Here is a 17,262-nt window from a genome sequence, read left to right as displayed (position 1 = left end):
GATTACTAAGCAACGATAACAAAAACGTAGAAATTATCAAAAACCAAACAAAACTCATACCTTAATCAAGCTTCAACCATGGCCGAATGAAAACCTAGCCTTTGGATTTCTTCTTTTCTAATTTTCAGTCTAAAATGATGAGAATAAGGATGATTTTATGTTTTGTTTTATTTAACATAACTTTAATTACCAAATACCAATTTTGCCCTTAATGAATAACCTTTAAAAACTTATAATGGATGTCCATTATCACATTAAATGGCCTAATTACATCATAGGGATCTCACTTTTATAAAAACATAGCAAATAGAAACTTTTAACATATAGCATGAAACTTTTACATTTTATGCAATTAGGTCATTTTATCAAATCGGGAACACAAACGATAAAATTTTCACACGAAAGTTTCACAGACATCAATTCACATATTATAATCACTAAAAATAATGTTAAAATATTTTTTTGACTCGGATTTGTGGCCCCAAAACCACTATTCTAACTAGGTTCTAAACCGGGCTGTTACATGTTAAGGTTATCCTATATGGTTGTTTCGTTAATCCTTGATGAACTATTTGCATGGTAGTTATTCTAGGTATTCACTAATCTTGTTAAGCTCACCCATTCCCTTCTTTAACCATTGTGGATTAGTTGTGTGCTGGTGTGAGCGGTGTGGTTCCCGAGAGGTGATCCAAGCAAGACTGTTGCATTATTTCGTAGGGGTTGTATATTTATTTACGTTTTGGGGAAAAAGGCAATGTGGTAGACTTGTTTATAGTCTTGTTATCTTCTAGATATTTTTTTACTTTTTTGTTCAATTTATGAGGATTACATGTTATTATTATGCCTGAGTTCATGAACATGATAATAGATTGACGTTATTTAGCACCCCTTACCCGTAACCGATGCCAGAGTAAGGTACGAGGTGTTACAGGACTTAAACTCAATCAAACATTTAAAACCGGGACATAAAATTTCCACTCAAATTTAAAAATTTTAAAATACATTCATATTGTCCCTTAAACGAGCCTATGAGGCTCAAACCATACATTGGGAGCAATTTGAGACTAAACCAAGAACTTTTGGAACTTTCCCAACACTTAGAATTTTTTTCACTAAAACAGGGGTCACACGCCCGTGTGGGTAGGCCGTGTGGTCACACACGCCCGTGTCCCTAACCCATGTAACTCTCTGGTTAAAATGTCAACATCAATTTAAAGTCACACGTCGAGTCACACGCCCGTGTGTTTAGACCGTGTGGGCGATTTAATTTTCATGATTTTTCATCAAATAGGTGCAGACATCACACGCCCTGGGCACATGCCATGTCACTGGGCCGTGTCCTTCACACGACTGTGTCTCTATCCGTGTGGCCAATTCGAAGCTAAAATTCAAAATGCAAGGGACACACGGTCGAATCACACACCCATAAGGCCAACTGTGTGTCATACACGGCCTAGACACATGCCCATGTGTCTACCCGTGTGGACAAAAATAAGGCTATTTACCATGCCAATTTTCCACCCGTACTTACACCAACCTACACAACAATAAGCAACACCATTCCAAGCATATTCGTACAACCAATTCAGCCACCAACATGATATCAACGTATCATTTACATGGAACCAGTCTACCACATGCAAACATCACCTATTTATCAACTCAATCCATGGAAATTCACACATCTATGAAAACATCATCTTATGCATATATATACTTAAGCCAATAATAGCCAATTTCAATGGCCATTTACACAATGAATTATCAAATAACATAACACAACACTTTAGCCAAATCAACTATGACACTTAACAAAAAGACCAAGTCCCTATATATGCCATAACTCAAAATACTTGAATTCATTAGTACCCAAAATAATTGTTGTTTATAGTATGTATGGATCTTCGGCTGTCTTCGAACCCCGAGTTGGCTTGGTGACACTATAAGGCAAGGGAAAAAGAAAGGGGAGTAAACTTTAAATCTTTGTAAATTCCTATGAAAATAATAGGCATCATAAACATATTGTAACATATATATATTTAACAAGAAGTAAATCAACATAATTATCAGTAAGAATTCCATTGTCCAACTTGACATGGTTATTATGTAAAGCTTTAACATCATAACCTGCATAATCATAACCTTACCGAGGGAACCATCACCTATCGAACCCATTAAACGTAAGTTTTATGTACATACCTCTGCGAACTTGTAACATACCATAGTCTCTCGTAAGATTAATATTTCTGTCATGTTTCCCGTTGAACCACTTGGAATAAATACTAAAGGATACTCGAGCAATCTCATAAACATAGTACCATACCAATGCCATATCCCAAATATGGTCTTACATGGGATCTCATATCGATTCCAATATCCCAGCTATAGTCTTACACAAAATCTCATAGCGATGCCATATCCCAAATATGGTCATACACGAAATCTCATCTAACCTTAATGTCATGACATTTGTATCCTAACTATTCCTAAGGTTCAACCAAGATATTTCTCACTCGTCAAACTTTGTCGACTTCATCCATAGGGTCATTCATAATTTCATACAATATTAAATTATTTAAAGCATGAATAGTAATGCATTATTTACATATGAACTTACTTAGGTACAAAAATAGGAGAAATGGATCTAATCGTCAATAACCTTGTTTTTCCCTCGATCAAGGTTTGAACTTCATTTTTCTTGATCTATAATAGCAAATCTAGCTTATTTATTATTCACATTATTCAATTCAGTCCAATAATCATACTATGGCAAAATTACACTTTTACTCCTAAACTTTTTGTCCCTAGGCTCGTAAAATGAAATGTATTCAATTTCTTTGTTATCCAAGCCTAGCTGAACCATATACATGCTCATATCAGCCCAAATGTTTCATCAAATCAGACTTTTACTACCCATTTACAACTTTTTACAAATAAGTCCTTTTTTTGGTGTTTTTAGGGAAAATCACTTAGTAAAAGTTGTTTATTACACATCAAACCTTCATTTTCTACATTAAACATCAAAACACATGCATGTCATACATGGGTAAATTTTTAAACATGAACCCTACTTCAAAATAGTGGTAGAAATAGAAAGATCGGGTGAATACGACTTCAAAAACTTAAAAAGCATTAAAAACGGGGCTAGGATGCACTTACTATCAATCTTGAAAGTTGAAGAAACCCTAGCTATGGAGAGCTTGAGAATTTTGGCTATGGTGAAGAAGATGGACACCAATTTTGACTTTATTTTCCCTTTTTATTCTTTTATTTACTAAATGACCAAAATGCCCTTTTAACCTTTCTTTAAAATTTTATCTCTTTATGTCCATTTTGTCCACTAACTTAAAAATTTGTCTAATTATCATTTAAGTACCTCTAATTTAAAACCTCATAGTAATTGGACACCTCTAGCATGTAGAACTCAACTTTTGCACTTTTTACAATTTAGTCCTTTTGGCTAAACTGAGTGCCCAAACGTCAAAATTTTTTAACGAAATTTTCATGAAATCATTTTGTGAAACTGTAGACCATAAAAATCTAATAAAAATAAATTTTACTGCGTCAAATTCGTGGTCCTGAAACCATTGTTTCAACTAGCCCTAAAATCGAGCTGTTATGATTTTCATCCCCGAAAATCTTACTGGAAAAGAGGTTTGGGTTTTATTTTCTCATAGCCTCCCCAGGTTCCCACGTATCTTCTTGAACTCCATGTCTTTGCCATAACACTTTCACAAGAGCTATACTTTTATTCCTCAACTGTTTTACTTACTGGGCTAATATCTTGATCGGTTCCTCACTATACGTCATATTTGGTCGAATCTCTATTTCCATTGGAGAAATCACTTGCGAAGGATTAGAACGATATCGTCGCAACGTCGACACATGAAATACACTATGAATCATTTCTAACTCCATCGGTAAAGCTAACTGATATGCCACTGGCCCTATTCTTTCAACAATCTCATACGGCCAAATGAAACGTGGACTCAACTTACCGTTATAGCCAAATCTAAAAAATTTTCTTCTATGGAGATACTTTCAAAAATACTTTATCCCAAACATGAAGCTCGATCTTCTTCCTTTTGTAACACCCCTTACCCGAGTTTGACGCTGGAACAGGATATGAGTTGTTACCGGACTTAAACACATACAAATGTACATTCACTAGTTATGAAACTTCACACCAATTTAAAACTTTTAACAATACCCTAATGTCCCTACTATGGGCCTACGAGGCCCAGAACACACTTTGCAGTTAATTTGGGACAAATCTGTGTACTCTAGAAAACTTGGTAAAATTTCGAGTAAACAGGGACACACGGTCGTGTGGAAGGGTAACATGCCCGTATGTCTTCTTAACATGGCCATGTTGAAGGCCCGTATGGCTCACATGGCCTGAACTTTTTGGGACACACCCGTGTCCCTAGCCCATGTGAATTTATTTTTTGATTCGAACCTACAGGGGTTTTCACATGGCTTGGCACACGCCCATGTTAATGACTCGTGTCTCCCATCTCAGACCATGTACAAAAACCTTGACATTCTATTTTTGACGTCAACAACACCTTAAGGGCACACGGCCAAGGTACAAGCCCGTGTACCAGGTCGTGTCCTCTACATGGTTGGGACACACGGCAGTGTCTCTGCCCGTGTGGTTACTACTGGGCATTCTGATTTGCCAACTTTAAGTACAGGGGACACACGACCTCACCACACGCCCATAGGGCAAGCCATGTGTCACACTTGGTCTAGACACATGCCCGTGTGTCTGCCCATGTGGACAAAAACAAGGCTTTTTACCAAGCCTTTTTACCACCCTCACTTACACCAACCTACACAACATCAACCAAAACCAATCCAAGCATAACACATATAACTAAAACAGCCACAACCATGAGAAATTTGCATCAAATTCATTTAATAATAATCAATATTAGCCAACATTAATGGCCTATACAAAATTAATATCACATCCATCATATGAGCCAACACTTGTGGCTAAACTAACAAGACACTAAAAAAAAGATTCAAGTCCCTATACATGCCATAATCAAAATACTAAACTTGCTATACCAAAGCTTCAGGTGATAGTGTAATCGATGCCTCTAACATCCCTTGATCGCTGATACTAGCTTGGCAGCACTATAAGAAAATGGAAAGGAGAGGGAGTAAGCATAAAGCTTAGTAAGTTGCATGTAAATAAATAACAATGTCAACCACGCATATTTAAAACACATATCATATAATAAATCAACACAACATTCTTGAGTGCATAAAGGTAGATATCACTACATACTTATACATCAAAAATATAAGCCAAAGATTTAAAAATCATTTTCATAGATAGAACTTACTCATGTTATTCTTACCATTAAAATATCATAACTAGACTCAAATCTCATGAGTTTCTAATAAGAACATGTACCACTCACAACATGGCTATATCATTCCATATCATTGTCATAAGCTTTAGAATAACCCGTGAAACCATTTGGAATACTAAAGGATATCTGACAAGCTTTACACAAGAGGGTGAATTACTGATGCTATGTTCCAAACATGGTCTTACACTGGCTCACATGTCGAGGCCGATGCCATGTCCCAGACCTGGTCTTACATTAGGTTTTGTCTCAACGCCTATGCCATGTCCCAGACATTGTAACATCCCGAATTAGGGCTAGTCAGAATAGTGGTTTTAAGATGACAAATTTGAGATAGAAATAATCATTTTATGGATGTTACGAGGTCCTTGATATATAGGCATGCTTGTGTGAAAATATCGATGAGAAATTTTATCGATAAAGTGTCCATTTGAGTTATTAGGACTAAATTGCAATAAGTGAAAAACATGTGTTCTAGTTTATTTAAGGGCTTAATTGGGATAAAATTTGAAATTTGAATTCCTTATTTGGCAATTAGACCACTATATGTCATTATGGACAAAAATGGACATAGGAGGAATAAAATATCAAAGTTATAATGGAAGTGCATTTTGGTCGATTAGTTAATAAAAAATTAAAAGGGAAAAGTATTCAAAATTTGTGTCCATCTTCATCCTCCTTGGCCAAATTTTACAAGAAGCCATAGCTAGGGTTTCTTTCATCTTTCAAGCTCAAAGTAAGTGCATTCTAACCCCGTTTTTAATGTTCTTTATTTTTTTAAAATCTTTGTAGCTCGATTTAGCTATTTCTACCTTTAATTTGAGCTAGGGTTCATGTTCAAAAACATACCCATGAATGACATGCTTGTGCTTTGATGTCTAATGGAAGAATATGGAGGTTTGAGGTGTGATAAACAACTTTTACTAGGTGGTTTTTGGTGAAATTGATAAAAAGGACCTAATGGTAAAAGTTGTAGAAACTATGTGTAAATGTGTGAATAAATGAAAAATGTGGGTTGGTATAAGAGGGAAAATTATTTAGCTAGGCTTGAATAATGAGACAAATGGGTACTTTTCATTTTACGAGCCTAGGGGTAATTTTGTAATTTTGTAAAATTTTAGGGGCAAAATTATAATTTTACCACATCGTGATTTTTGGACTAAAATGAATAACGCCTGTATTAACTAAGCTAAATGTGCTATTATAGATCACGAGGGACGAGGGATAGACCTTGACTAAGGAAAAGGCAAGGTTGTGGACTAAATCATAAATTTGCCATATTTTGCACCGAGGTAAGTTATGTGTAAGTAATTAAAGAAATCCAATATTATGTATTTAATATTTGACATTATATGATACATGTATGTATGCTTTAGTAAAATTGATTTGTGATGACCCAATGGAAGTTTAGTGATAGGCTCGTGCCTCAAAAGCTTGGGTGACTCAAAGGAATACTTAGGACTTAGATGTTGTGACACCGTGCTAAATTTGCCTGTGTAAGACTAGGCCTGGGACATGGCATCAACAATGGTATATGTGGCTATGTAAGACCATGTCTGGGACATGGCATCGATGATGATATGTGTGCCAGTAAAAGACCATGTCTGGGACATGGTATCGGCGATAATATGTGTGCCAATGCAAGACCATGTTTGGGACATGGCATCAGCGATGATATGTGTGCAAGTGTAAGACCATGTCTAGGACATGGCATCGGCGATGATATCTGTGCCAGTGTAAGACCATGTCTGGGACATGGCATTAGCGCTAATATGTGGATTCATGTAAAACTATGTCAGGGACATGGCATTGGTACTTTAATTAGTGTATGCCAATCCCGAGTGTCCTTTAGTATTCCGGTGGTTCAACGAGCCATTCAAGATGTTAGGTTAAGAAGTGGAGTGATATAAGTAAGAATGTACTGTACAAGTATGTACGTAAACCTCATGACTATTAAACTCGATTCATGATGGGAAATTTAGCATGAGTAGAAAGGAGTAAGTTAAGCTTGATGTTTAATGACATTTAATGTCAATTTTGACTACGTTCATGTGTGTAGTATGATACTGTGATGATAATTGATAATATGTTTAATCCATGAATATCTTGACTTATTTTGTTCTTTATTTACATGCAACTTACTAAGCCCTGTGCTTACCCTTCTCTCCTTTCCCTTTTCTTTTAGCATTGTCAAGCTAGCTCGGGGATCGTGGACGTCGGAGCTTGAGTCACACTATCAACAAATATTTTAGGGTATAATTAGTTTACTACATTTAAGTATGGCATTTATAGGGGACTTAGTATTTTGTTATATGTGTCATATTTGTTAGCTAAAGTGATGGCTCCTTTTTGGCATATTATTCCATTTTGTATATGGCCATGGAATATGGCTCATATTGATTATTGGGTTGAAATCCCTAAATATTGTTACATGTATGAGATGTGTTATTACTTTTATGGTGTCTGCCAAATGGTTGATAAAATATCGAATTTATGTTTGATGGATAAATGATGCCAATTGGTATGGTCACTATATTAATAAAGGTAAAGAAATGTATTGAATGAACTTAGCAAGTCAGGGAGTCCCAATTAGGTAAACTCAATTTGAATTTATCATGCATGAGTTAAAGCTATGGATGTCTAAGTAACCCTTTTATGCCATGTTAACCACCATTGGCATATGAGTGTTTGTTGGGGTTGTTAAGGGTGACAAGAGGGCTCGAAAAATAGCCTCAAAGTTGTCCACACGGGTAGACACACGGGCATGTGTCTAGGCCATGTGTGACACACAGTCAGCCCCATTGGTGTGTAGTTCGACCGTGTGTCCCCTGCACACTAGTTTTCCATGTCAGTATGTATGTTAGTAAACACACAGGCAGAGACACGACCGTGTGTCTCAGCCGCGTAGAGGACACAGCCTTAGGACATGGGCGTGTGCCCAGGCTATGTGAAGTCTGCACCTTAAATGGGGAAATTAAGTGCGCCATACGGCCGAGCACACGGGCGGGTGACTTGGCCGTGTGATATTAATTTTATACTGATGTCATAAACAGAGAGTTACATGGCCTGGGGACACGGGTGTGTTAAGGCCACACGGGTGTGTCCTTGTGTTTACACGAGCGTGTGATCCTGTTTTAAGAAAATTTTTCTAAAGTTTACGGTTTAGTCCCGAACCTCCCCCGATGCATGTTTTGGGCCTCGTAGGCCGATATAAGGGATGTTATGCATGTTCTTGAATAAATTTTAAATCTAAACAAAATTTTATAGCCCGGTTTTACATAGTAGTGTATGTTCAAATCCAGCAATGCTTCGTGTCCTATCTCGGCATTGGGCACGGGTAAGAAGTGTTATATTTATTGGTATCAGAACTGCAGTTTAGTTAGTTCTAGGACTACGTATTGAGTGTGAAAGTCTAGTTATACATGCCATACGTGTATTATGATAATGTGACAACTCCTGACAATTAAAATCATATTTTATATAGTAAATGGATGCTGAACGAGTAGTTGCTTATGATGTAGAAAGTAACACGCCTGCTCCCGTCGAAGGAGCAGTACCAACTGATACTAGACCTGAGACGATTAGTAGTGGAGAAGGAGGCAGAGAAGTCTTTCTCCACATGATGAATAATTGGTACACTGAGTTTGTTCGGGCAAACCCCAGTGTTCAACCTTCCCCACCCCCTCCTATTCCTTAGCCTACCCCTGTAGCTCCCCAAGTTGTTGAGATGATGAGAAGGGAAAGGCCTCTGATTGATTGAATTAGAAAGTAAGGAGCTGAAGAGTTCCGAGCTAACATTGATGATGATCTGGAAAGAGCAGAGTTTTGGCTCGAGAACACCATCCGAGTCTTTGATGAGTTGTCATGTACACCGGAGGAGTGCATGAAGTGCATAGTATTGTTTCTAAGAGATTCTGCTTACCAGTGGTGGAATACCCTCGTGTCGGTTGTGCTGAGGGAGAAAATGACTTGGGAGTTTTTCCAAGAGAAATTTCGCAAGAAGTATATTAGTCAAAGGTTTATGGATCAAAAGAGGAAGGAGTTCCTCGAGTTGAAACAGGGAAATATGGTAGTTACCGAGTCTGAGTGTGAGTTTGTGAGGCTTAGCAAATACGCTTGGGAATGTGTATCTACTGAAGTCGTCATGTGTAAAAGAATGTGTATCTACCGAAGCCATCATGTGTAAAAAATTTAAGGATGGGTTGAGTGAAGACATCCGATTGTTGGTTGGCATCCTCGAGTTGAAAGAGTTTGCAGTCTTGGTCGAAATCGCATGCAAGGTCGAAGAATTGGCCAAAGAAAAGCAGGAAGCTGATTTGGTGTCTAGAGACTTGAAGAAGATACAATTGAGAAAATCTTTTCAATCTTCATCTAAGAAGTCAAGAGAGTTTACTACTCGATCTAATGCCTCTGCTGGGTATTTGAGCAAGAATAGGAGTAAATAGTATACTGTTTTGAAAGCTCAGACTACCTCAATTGCTAGTGTTGGGAATGCTCGGCCCGATAGATTAGGATGTCCCTAATGTGGGAGACACCACTTTGGTGAGTGTCAAGGGAATGATAGAACTTGTTTTAAGTGCGTTTCCCTTGATCACTTTGTTAGGGACTTCCCCAAGAGGACGGAAAGAAGAAATCTCCAAGGAACAAGGTCAGATAGTACTGCTAATAAAGGAAAACCTCAGATGAACCCATGTAGTGGAACGAGTAGTAAAGGTGCACCTAGAGAGTCCTCTGTGAGACCCGAGGGTAGGGCACCTGAGAGGACTTATGCCATTCGCGCTCGCAAAGAGGCATCGTCTCCTGATGTAATTACGAGTACATTTTTTATCTACAAAACTCCTGCTGTTGCTTTGATTGATCCGGGGTCTACCCATTTGTACATTTACATGAAGTTGGTGTCTGGTATGAACTGATTTATTGGACCTACTGAATTTATAGTAAAGGTGTCAAACCCGTTAGGCAAGTATGTGTTAGTTGATAAAGTGTGTAAAAATTGCCCTTTCATGATTAGAGGTAATTATTTCTCGGCTAATATTATGCTATTACAGTTTGATAAATTTGATGTAATTCTTGGTATGGATTGGTTGACCACTCATGATGTGGTAGTGAATTGTGGAAGAAAGTTTATCGAACTGAAATGTGAGAATGGTAATGTTCTTCGAGTTGAACCAGATGAATTAAATGGCATGCCTGTAGTGATTTCTTCCATGTCTGCTCAGAGATGTATAAGAAAGGGGTACGAAGCTTACCTCGCCTCTGTGCTGAACACTAAAGAGTCTGAGTTAAAGATTAAGTCAGTACCGGTAGTATGTGAATATTTGGATGTGTTTCTGGAAGAATTGTCGGGGATACATCCTATTAAGGAAGTAGAGTTTGGCATTGATTTGACTCTTGGTACTATGCGTATTTTGATTGCCCCATATAGGATGGCCCTAACATAATTAAAAGAGTTGAAGGTTCAATTATAGGAGTTAACTAATAAGGGTTTTGCGAGACTGAGCTTTTCACCATGGAGTGCTCTTGTGTTATTTGTGAAAAAGAAAGATGGTTCGATAAGACTATGTATAGATTATCGATAGCTCAACAAGGTGACAATAAAGAACAAGTATCCTTTGCCAAGGATTGATGATCTCTTTGATCAATTGAAAGGAATCACAGTATTTTCAAAGATAGACTTGAGGTCTGGCTACTATCAGTTGCGAGTTAAATAATCAAATGTGCCTAAGATTGCTTTTAGAACAAGGTATGGCCATTACGAATTCCTTGTTATGCCATTTGAGTTAACAAATGCTCCTGCCATGTTTATGGATTTAATGAATAGAGTATTTCGGCCTTATTTGGATAAATTTGTTGTGGTGTTCATCGATGATATTTTGATTTATTCAAGAGATAAGGCAGAGCATGCCCGGCACTTGAGAATTGTTTTGCAGACTTTGAGGGACAAACAGTTGTATGACAAGTTTAGTAAAAGTGAATTTTGGCTTCATGAAGCTAGGTTTTTAGGACATATTATTTCTGGAGATGGTATTAGAGTTGACCTGAGTAAGATTTCAGCCATTATTGACTGGAAACCGCCAAAGAATGTGACAGAGGTCAGAAGCTTTTTAGGCTCGATCGATTATTACAAATGGTTTGTTAAAAGGTTTTCAATGATTGCCACTCCAATGACGAAGTTGTTACAAAAGGATGTTAAGTTCGAATGGACGGAGAAGTGCCAATAAAGTTTTGAGAAACTAAAATCGTTGTTGACTGAAGCTTCAGTATTAGTTCAACCTGAGCTGGGAAAGGAGTTCATGATCTTCAGTGATGCATCCTTGAATGGCTTGGGATGTGTGCTTATGCAGGAAGGCAGAGTGATAGCCTATGCACTGAGACAACTGAAACCGCGTGAGAAAAATTACCCGACACATGATTTAGAGCTAGCCGCCATTGTGTTTGCATTAAAGATTTGGAGACACCATTTGTATGGTGAGACTTGCCAAATATTCACCAATCACAAGAATTTAAAATACCTGATGACCCAAAAGGATTTAAATCTTAGGCAACGAAGATGGTTAGAATTGATAAAAGATTATGAATCCAGGAAAGGCGAATGTTGTCACCGATGCCCTAAGTAGAAAATCCTTGTTTACTTTGAGAGCCATGGATGCTCGGTTAGCCATATTAGACAATGGTGATGTCGTAGCGGAGTTGAGAACTAGGTCAATGTTCCATCAAGAAATTTGTAAAGCCTAGAGTAACGACAATGAATTGCAAGCCAAGAGAACTCAGTGTGAGTCGGGTTCTAAATCTGATTTTTTGGGTTGATTCTGATGGTTGCTTGATGTTCTGAGATAGAATTTGTGTTCCTAAAGACACCGAATTCATTCATAAGATTTTGAATGAGACACATAATGGTCGCCTGTCAGTACACCCCTGTAGTACTAAAATGTACAATGACTTGAAGAAAATATATTGGTGGGACGGTATGAAAAGAGATATTTCTGAGTTTGTTACGAGATGCTTAATTTGTCAACAAGTAAAAGCTAAACACCAAGTGCCTTCAGGATTACTACAACCTATCATGGTTCCCGAGTTGAAATGGGATCGAATTACCATGGATTTTGTATTGGGCTTACCTTTGACACTGAGTAAGAAAGATGCGGTGTCGGTCGTTGTTGATCGATTGAAGAAGTCGGCTCATTTAATCTCGATACTTACCGAATATTTGCTTGATAAACTGGTTGAGCTATATATTTTTGAAATTGTGAGACTTCACATAATACCCTTATCGATAATATCGGATAGAGATTTGAGGTTTAGCTCATGATTTTGAAAAAGGTTGCAAGAAGCCTTGGGCACAAGGTTGAGTTTTAGTACTGCTCCACCCACAAACCAATGGCCAATCCAAGAGAGTGATTCAAACCTTGGAAGACATGTTGAGATGTTGTGTTCTAGAATTCCAAGGTAGTTGGGAAAAATACTTGCCTTTGGTTGAGTTTGCCTATAATAATAGTTTTCAGACGAGTTTAAAAATGGCACCATATGAAGCGTTGTATGGCCAGAAGTGTCGAACTCCTTTGTATTGGACAGAGCTCAAGGAAAGTAAATTGCGCGGGGTTAACTTGGTTAAGCAAACCGAGGAAAAAGTAAAAGTAATTAAATATTGTTTAAGAGCGGCATCAGATAGACAAAAGTATTATGTAGATTTGAAAAGAAAATAAATTGAGTTTCAAGTGGGTGATAAGGTATTTTTGAAAGTATCCTCATGGAAAAAGGTTCTCAGACTCGGCAGGAAGGGCAAGTTAAGCCCTCGTTTTATAATATCTTACGAGATCACTGAAAGGATAGGACCGATAACTTATCGGTTGGCTTTACTGCTAGAATTGAAAAAGATCCATGACGTATTCCACGTGTCTATGTTTCACCATTATAGATCGGAGCCCTCCCATGTGATATCACCGACGGAAGTTGAGATTCGGCCGGACATGACTTATGGTGAAGAGCTGATCAAGATCTTGGATCGAGAAGTCAAAAAGTTGAGAAACAAGAATATCACCTTAGTAAAAGTGTTATGGCATAGGCATGGCATAGAGAAGGCTACATGGGAGCCCGAGGAAGCCATGAGAAATAAATATCCGCACTTGTTTACCGGTAAGATTTTTGGGGATGAAAATCCCTAAAGGGGGAGAATTGTAACATCCTGAATTAGGGCCTAGTCAGAACAGTGGTTTTGAGACCACAAATCTGAGATAGAAATAATCATTTTATGGATGTTACGAGGTCCATGATATATATACATGCCTGTGTGAAAATATCGATGAGAAATTTTATCGATAAAGTGTCCAATTGAGTTATTAAGACTAAATTGCAATAAGTTAAAAACATGTGTTCTAGTTGATTTAAGGGCTTAATTGTGATGAGATTTGAAATTTGAAGTCCTTATTTGGAAATTAGACCATTATATGTCATTATGGACAAAAATGGACATAGGAGGGATAAAATATCAGTTATAATGGAAGGGCATTTTGGTCCATTAGTTAATAAAAGAATTAAAAGGGAAACATAGTCAAAATTTGTGTCAATCTTCATCCTCCTTGGCTGAATTTCACAAGAAGCCATAGCTAGGGTTTCTTTCATCTTTCAAGCTCAAAGTAAGTGCATTATAGCCTCGTTTTTAATGTTCTTTATATTTTTGATATCCTCGTAGCTCGATTTAGCTATTTTTACCTCTAATTTGAGCTAGGGTTCATGTTCAAAAACATACCCATGAATGACATGCTTGTGCTTCGATGTCTAATGGAGGAATATGGAGGTTTGAGGTGTGATAAACAACTTTTACTAGATGGTTTTTGCTAAAATTGATAATAAGGACCTAATTGTAAAAAGTGTAGAAACTATGTGTAAATATGTGAATAAATGAAAAATATGGGTTGGTATAAAAGGGAAAATGATTCAGCTAGGCTTGAACAATGAGAAAAACGGGTAATTTTCATTTTAAGAGTCTAGGGGCAATTTTGTAATTTTATTAAATTTTAGGGGCAAAATTATAATTTTGCCACATCGTGATTTTTGGACTGAAATGAATAATGCGTGTATTAAATAAGTTAAATGTGCTATTATAGATCAACAGGGACGAGGGATAGACCTTGACCAAGGAAAAGGCAAGGTTATGGACTAAATCACAAATTTGCCATATTTTGCACTGAAGTAAGTTGTGTGTAAGTAATTCAAAAACTCAAATATTATGTATTTAATATTTGACATTATATGATACATGTAAGTATGCTTTAATAAAATTGACTTTTGATGATCCAATGGCAGCTTAGTGATAGCCTCGTGTCTCAAAAGCTCGAGTGACCCAAAGGAATACTTAGTACTTGCATGTCGTGACACCATGCTAAATGTACCTATGTAAGACCATGTCTGGGACATCGCATTGACGATGATATAAGTGCCTGTGTAAGACCATCTTTGGGACATGGCATCAGTGATTATATGTGTGCCAGTGTAAGGCCATGTCTGGGACATGACATCGGCGATGATATATGTGCCAATGTAAGACCATGTCTGGGGCATCGCATCGATGATGATATGTGTGCAAGTGTAAGACCATGTCTGGACATGGCATCGGCGATGATATGTGGATTCATGTAAGACCATGTCTGGACATGGCATCAGCGATGATATGTGGATTCATGTAAGACCATGTCTTGGACATGGCATTGGTACTTTAATTGGTGTTTAACAAATGGTCTTGGACATGGCATTGGTACTTTAATTGGTGTTTAACAATCCCAAGTGTCCTTTAGTATTCTGGTGGTTCAACGGGCCATTCAAGATGTTAGGTTAATAAGTGCAGAGATATGAGTAAGAATGTACTGTACAGGTATGTACGTAAACCTCATGACTATTGAACTCGATTCATGATGGGAAATTTAGCATGAGTAGAAAGGAGTAAGATAAGCTTGATGTTTAATGACATTTAATGTCAATTTTGACTACGTTCATGTGTGTAGTATGATATTGTGATGATAATTGATAATATGTTTAATCCATGAATATATTGAGTTATGTTGTTCTTTATTTACATGCAACTTCCTACGCCCTGTACTTACCCTTCTCTCCTTTCCTTTCTTTTTTTAGCATAGTCAAGCTAGCTCAAGGATCGTGGATGTCGGAGCTTGAGTTACACTATCAACAAATCTTTTAGGGTATAATTAGTTTACTACATTTAAGTATGGCATGTATAAGGGACTTAGTATTTTGTTATATGTGTCATATTTGTTAGCCAAAGTAATGGCTCTTTTTTGGTATATTATTCCATTTTGTATATGGCCATGAAATATGGCTCATATTGATTATTGGGTTGAAATCCCTAAATATTGTTACATGCATGAGATGTGTTATTACTTTTTTGGTTTGTGCCAAATGGTTGATAAAATGTGGAATTTATGCTTGATGGATAAATAATGCAAATTAGTATGGTCACTATATTAATAAAGGTAAAGAAATGTATTGAATGAACTTAACAAGTCAAGGAGTCCCAATTAGGTAAACTCGATATGAATTTATCATGCATGAGTTAAAGCTATGGATGTCTAAGTAACCCTTTTATGCCATGTTAACCACCATTTGCATATGAGTGTGTGTTGGGATTGTTAAAGGTGACAAGAGGGCTTGGAAAATAGCCTCAAAGTTGTCCACAAGGGTAGACACAGGGGCATGTGTCTAGGCGGTGAGTGACACACGGTTAGCCCATTAGTGTGTAGTTCTATCGTGTGTCCCCTGCACCCTAGTTTTACATGTTAGTATGCATGTTAGTAAACACATGGGCAGAGATACACGGCCGTGTGTCTTAGCCGTGTGTCTCAGCAGTGTGGAGGACACGACCTTAGGACATGGGTTGTGCCCAGGCTGTGTGAAGTCTGCACCTTAAATGCGAAAATTAAATTTGCCACACGGCCTAGCACACGGGCGAGTGAATTGGCCGTGTGATATTAAATTTATGCTGACGTCATAAATAGAGAGTTACACGGCCTAGTGACACGGGCACACGGGCGTGTCCTTGTGTCCATATCGGCGTGTCCTTGTGTCCATATCGGCGTGTGACCCTGTTTTAAGAAAATTTTTCTAAAGTTTATGGTTTAGTCACGAACCACCCCCGATGTATGTTTTGCACCTCGTAGGCCCATATAAGGGATGATATGCATGTTCTTGAAAAAATTTTAAATTTGAACGAAATTTTATGGCCCAGTTTTACATAGCAGTGTATGTTCAAGTCCGATAATGCCTCGTATCCTGTCCCGGCATTGGACACGGGTAAGGGGTGTTACAGACATGGTCTTACACTGGCTCTCATTACATTGCCGATGCCATGTTCCAAACATGGTCTTACAATGGTTCTCATATCGTGGGCGATGCCATGTCCCAGACATGGTCTTACGCTAGCTCTCATTACATTGTCGATGCCATGTTCCAAACATGGTTTTACACTAGCACACATATCACCCAAATGTCATGGCATGGATATCCAATCTATTCCTAGGCTCAACTGGGAATTTACTACATTAATTTCATCATGCATTATTCATAATCATATTCAACCATATTATGCAAAATCAATCATTCAACACATAATAGCGATAAAGTTGCCTTACTTACATACAACTTACCTCAGTATACAAAAAGTGGGCGACTTGTTGGATTTAATCTACTTGCTTGGCCTTCCCTCGGTCTAGGCACGGATTTTGTATTACTTGATCTAAAATGAGAAAAATTCACTAATTTAATCATCATATTAATCAATGCATTTCATAATTCATATTTTGAAAAAAATAACCATTTTGCCCCTAAACTTTCATAAAATTATGATTTTTCCCCTAGGCTCGTAAATCAA

Source organism: Gossypium arboreum, chromosome 11, assembly GCF_025698485.1.
Source record: "Gossypium arboreum isolate Shixiya-1 chromosome 11, ASM2569848v2, whole genome shotgun sequence".
NCBI classification, from domain to species: domain Eukaryota; kingdom Viridiplantae; phylum Streptophyta; class Magnoliopsida; order Malvales; family Malvaceae; genus Gossypium; species Gossypium arboreum.
The sequence above is the reverse complement of the archived record's forward strand: the minus strand, read 5'-3'. Positions refer to the sequence as shown.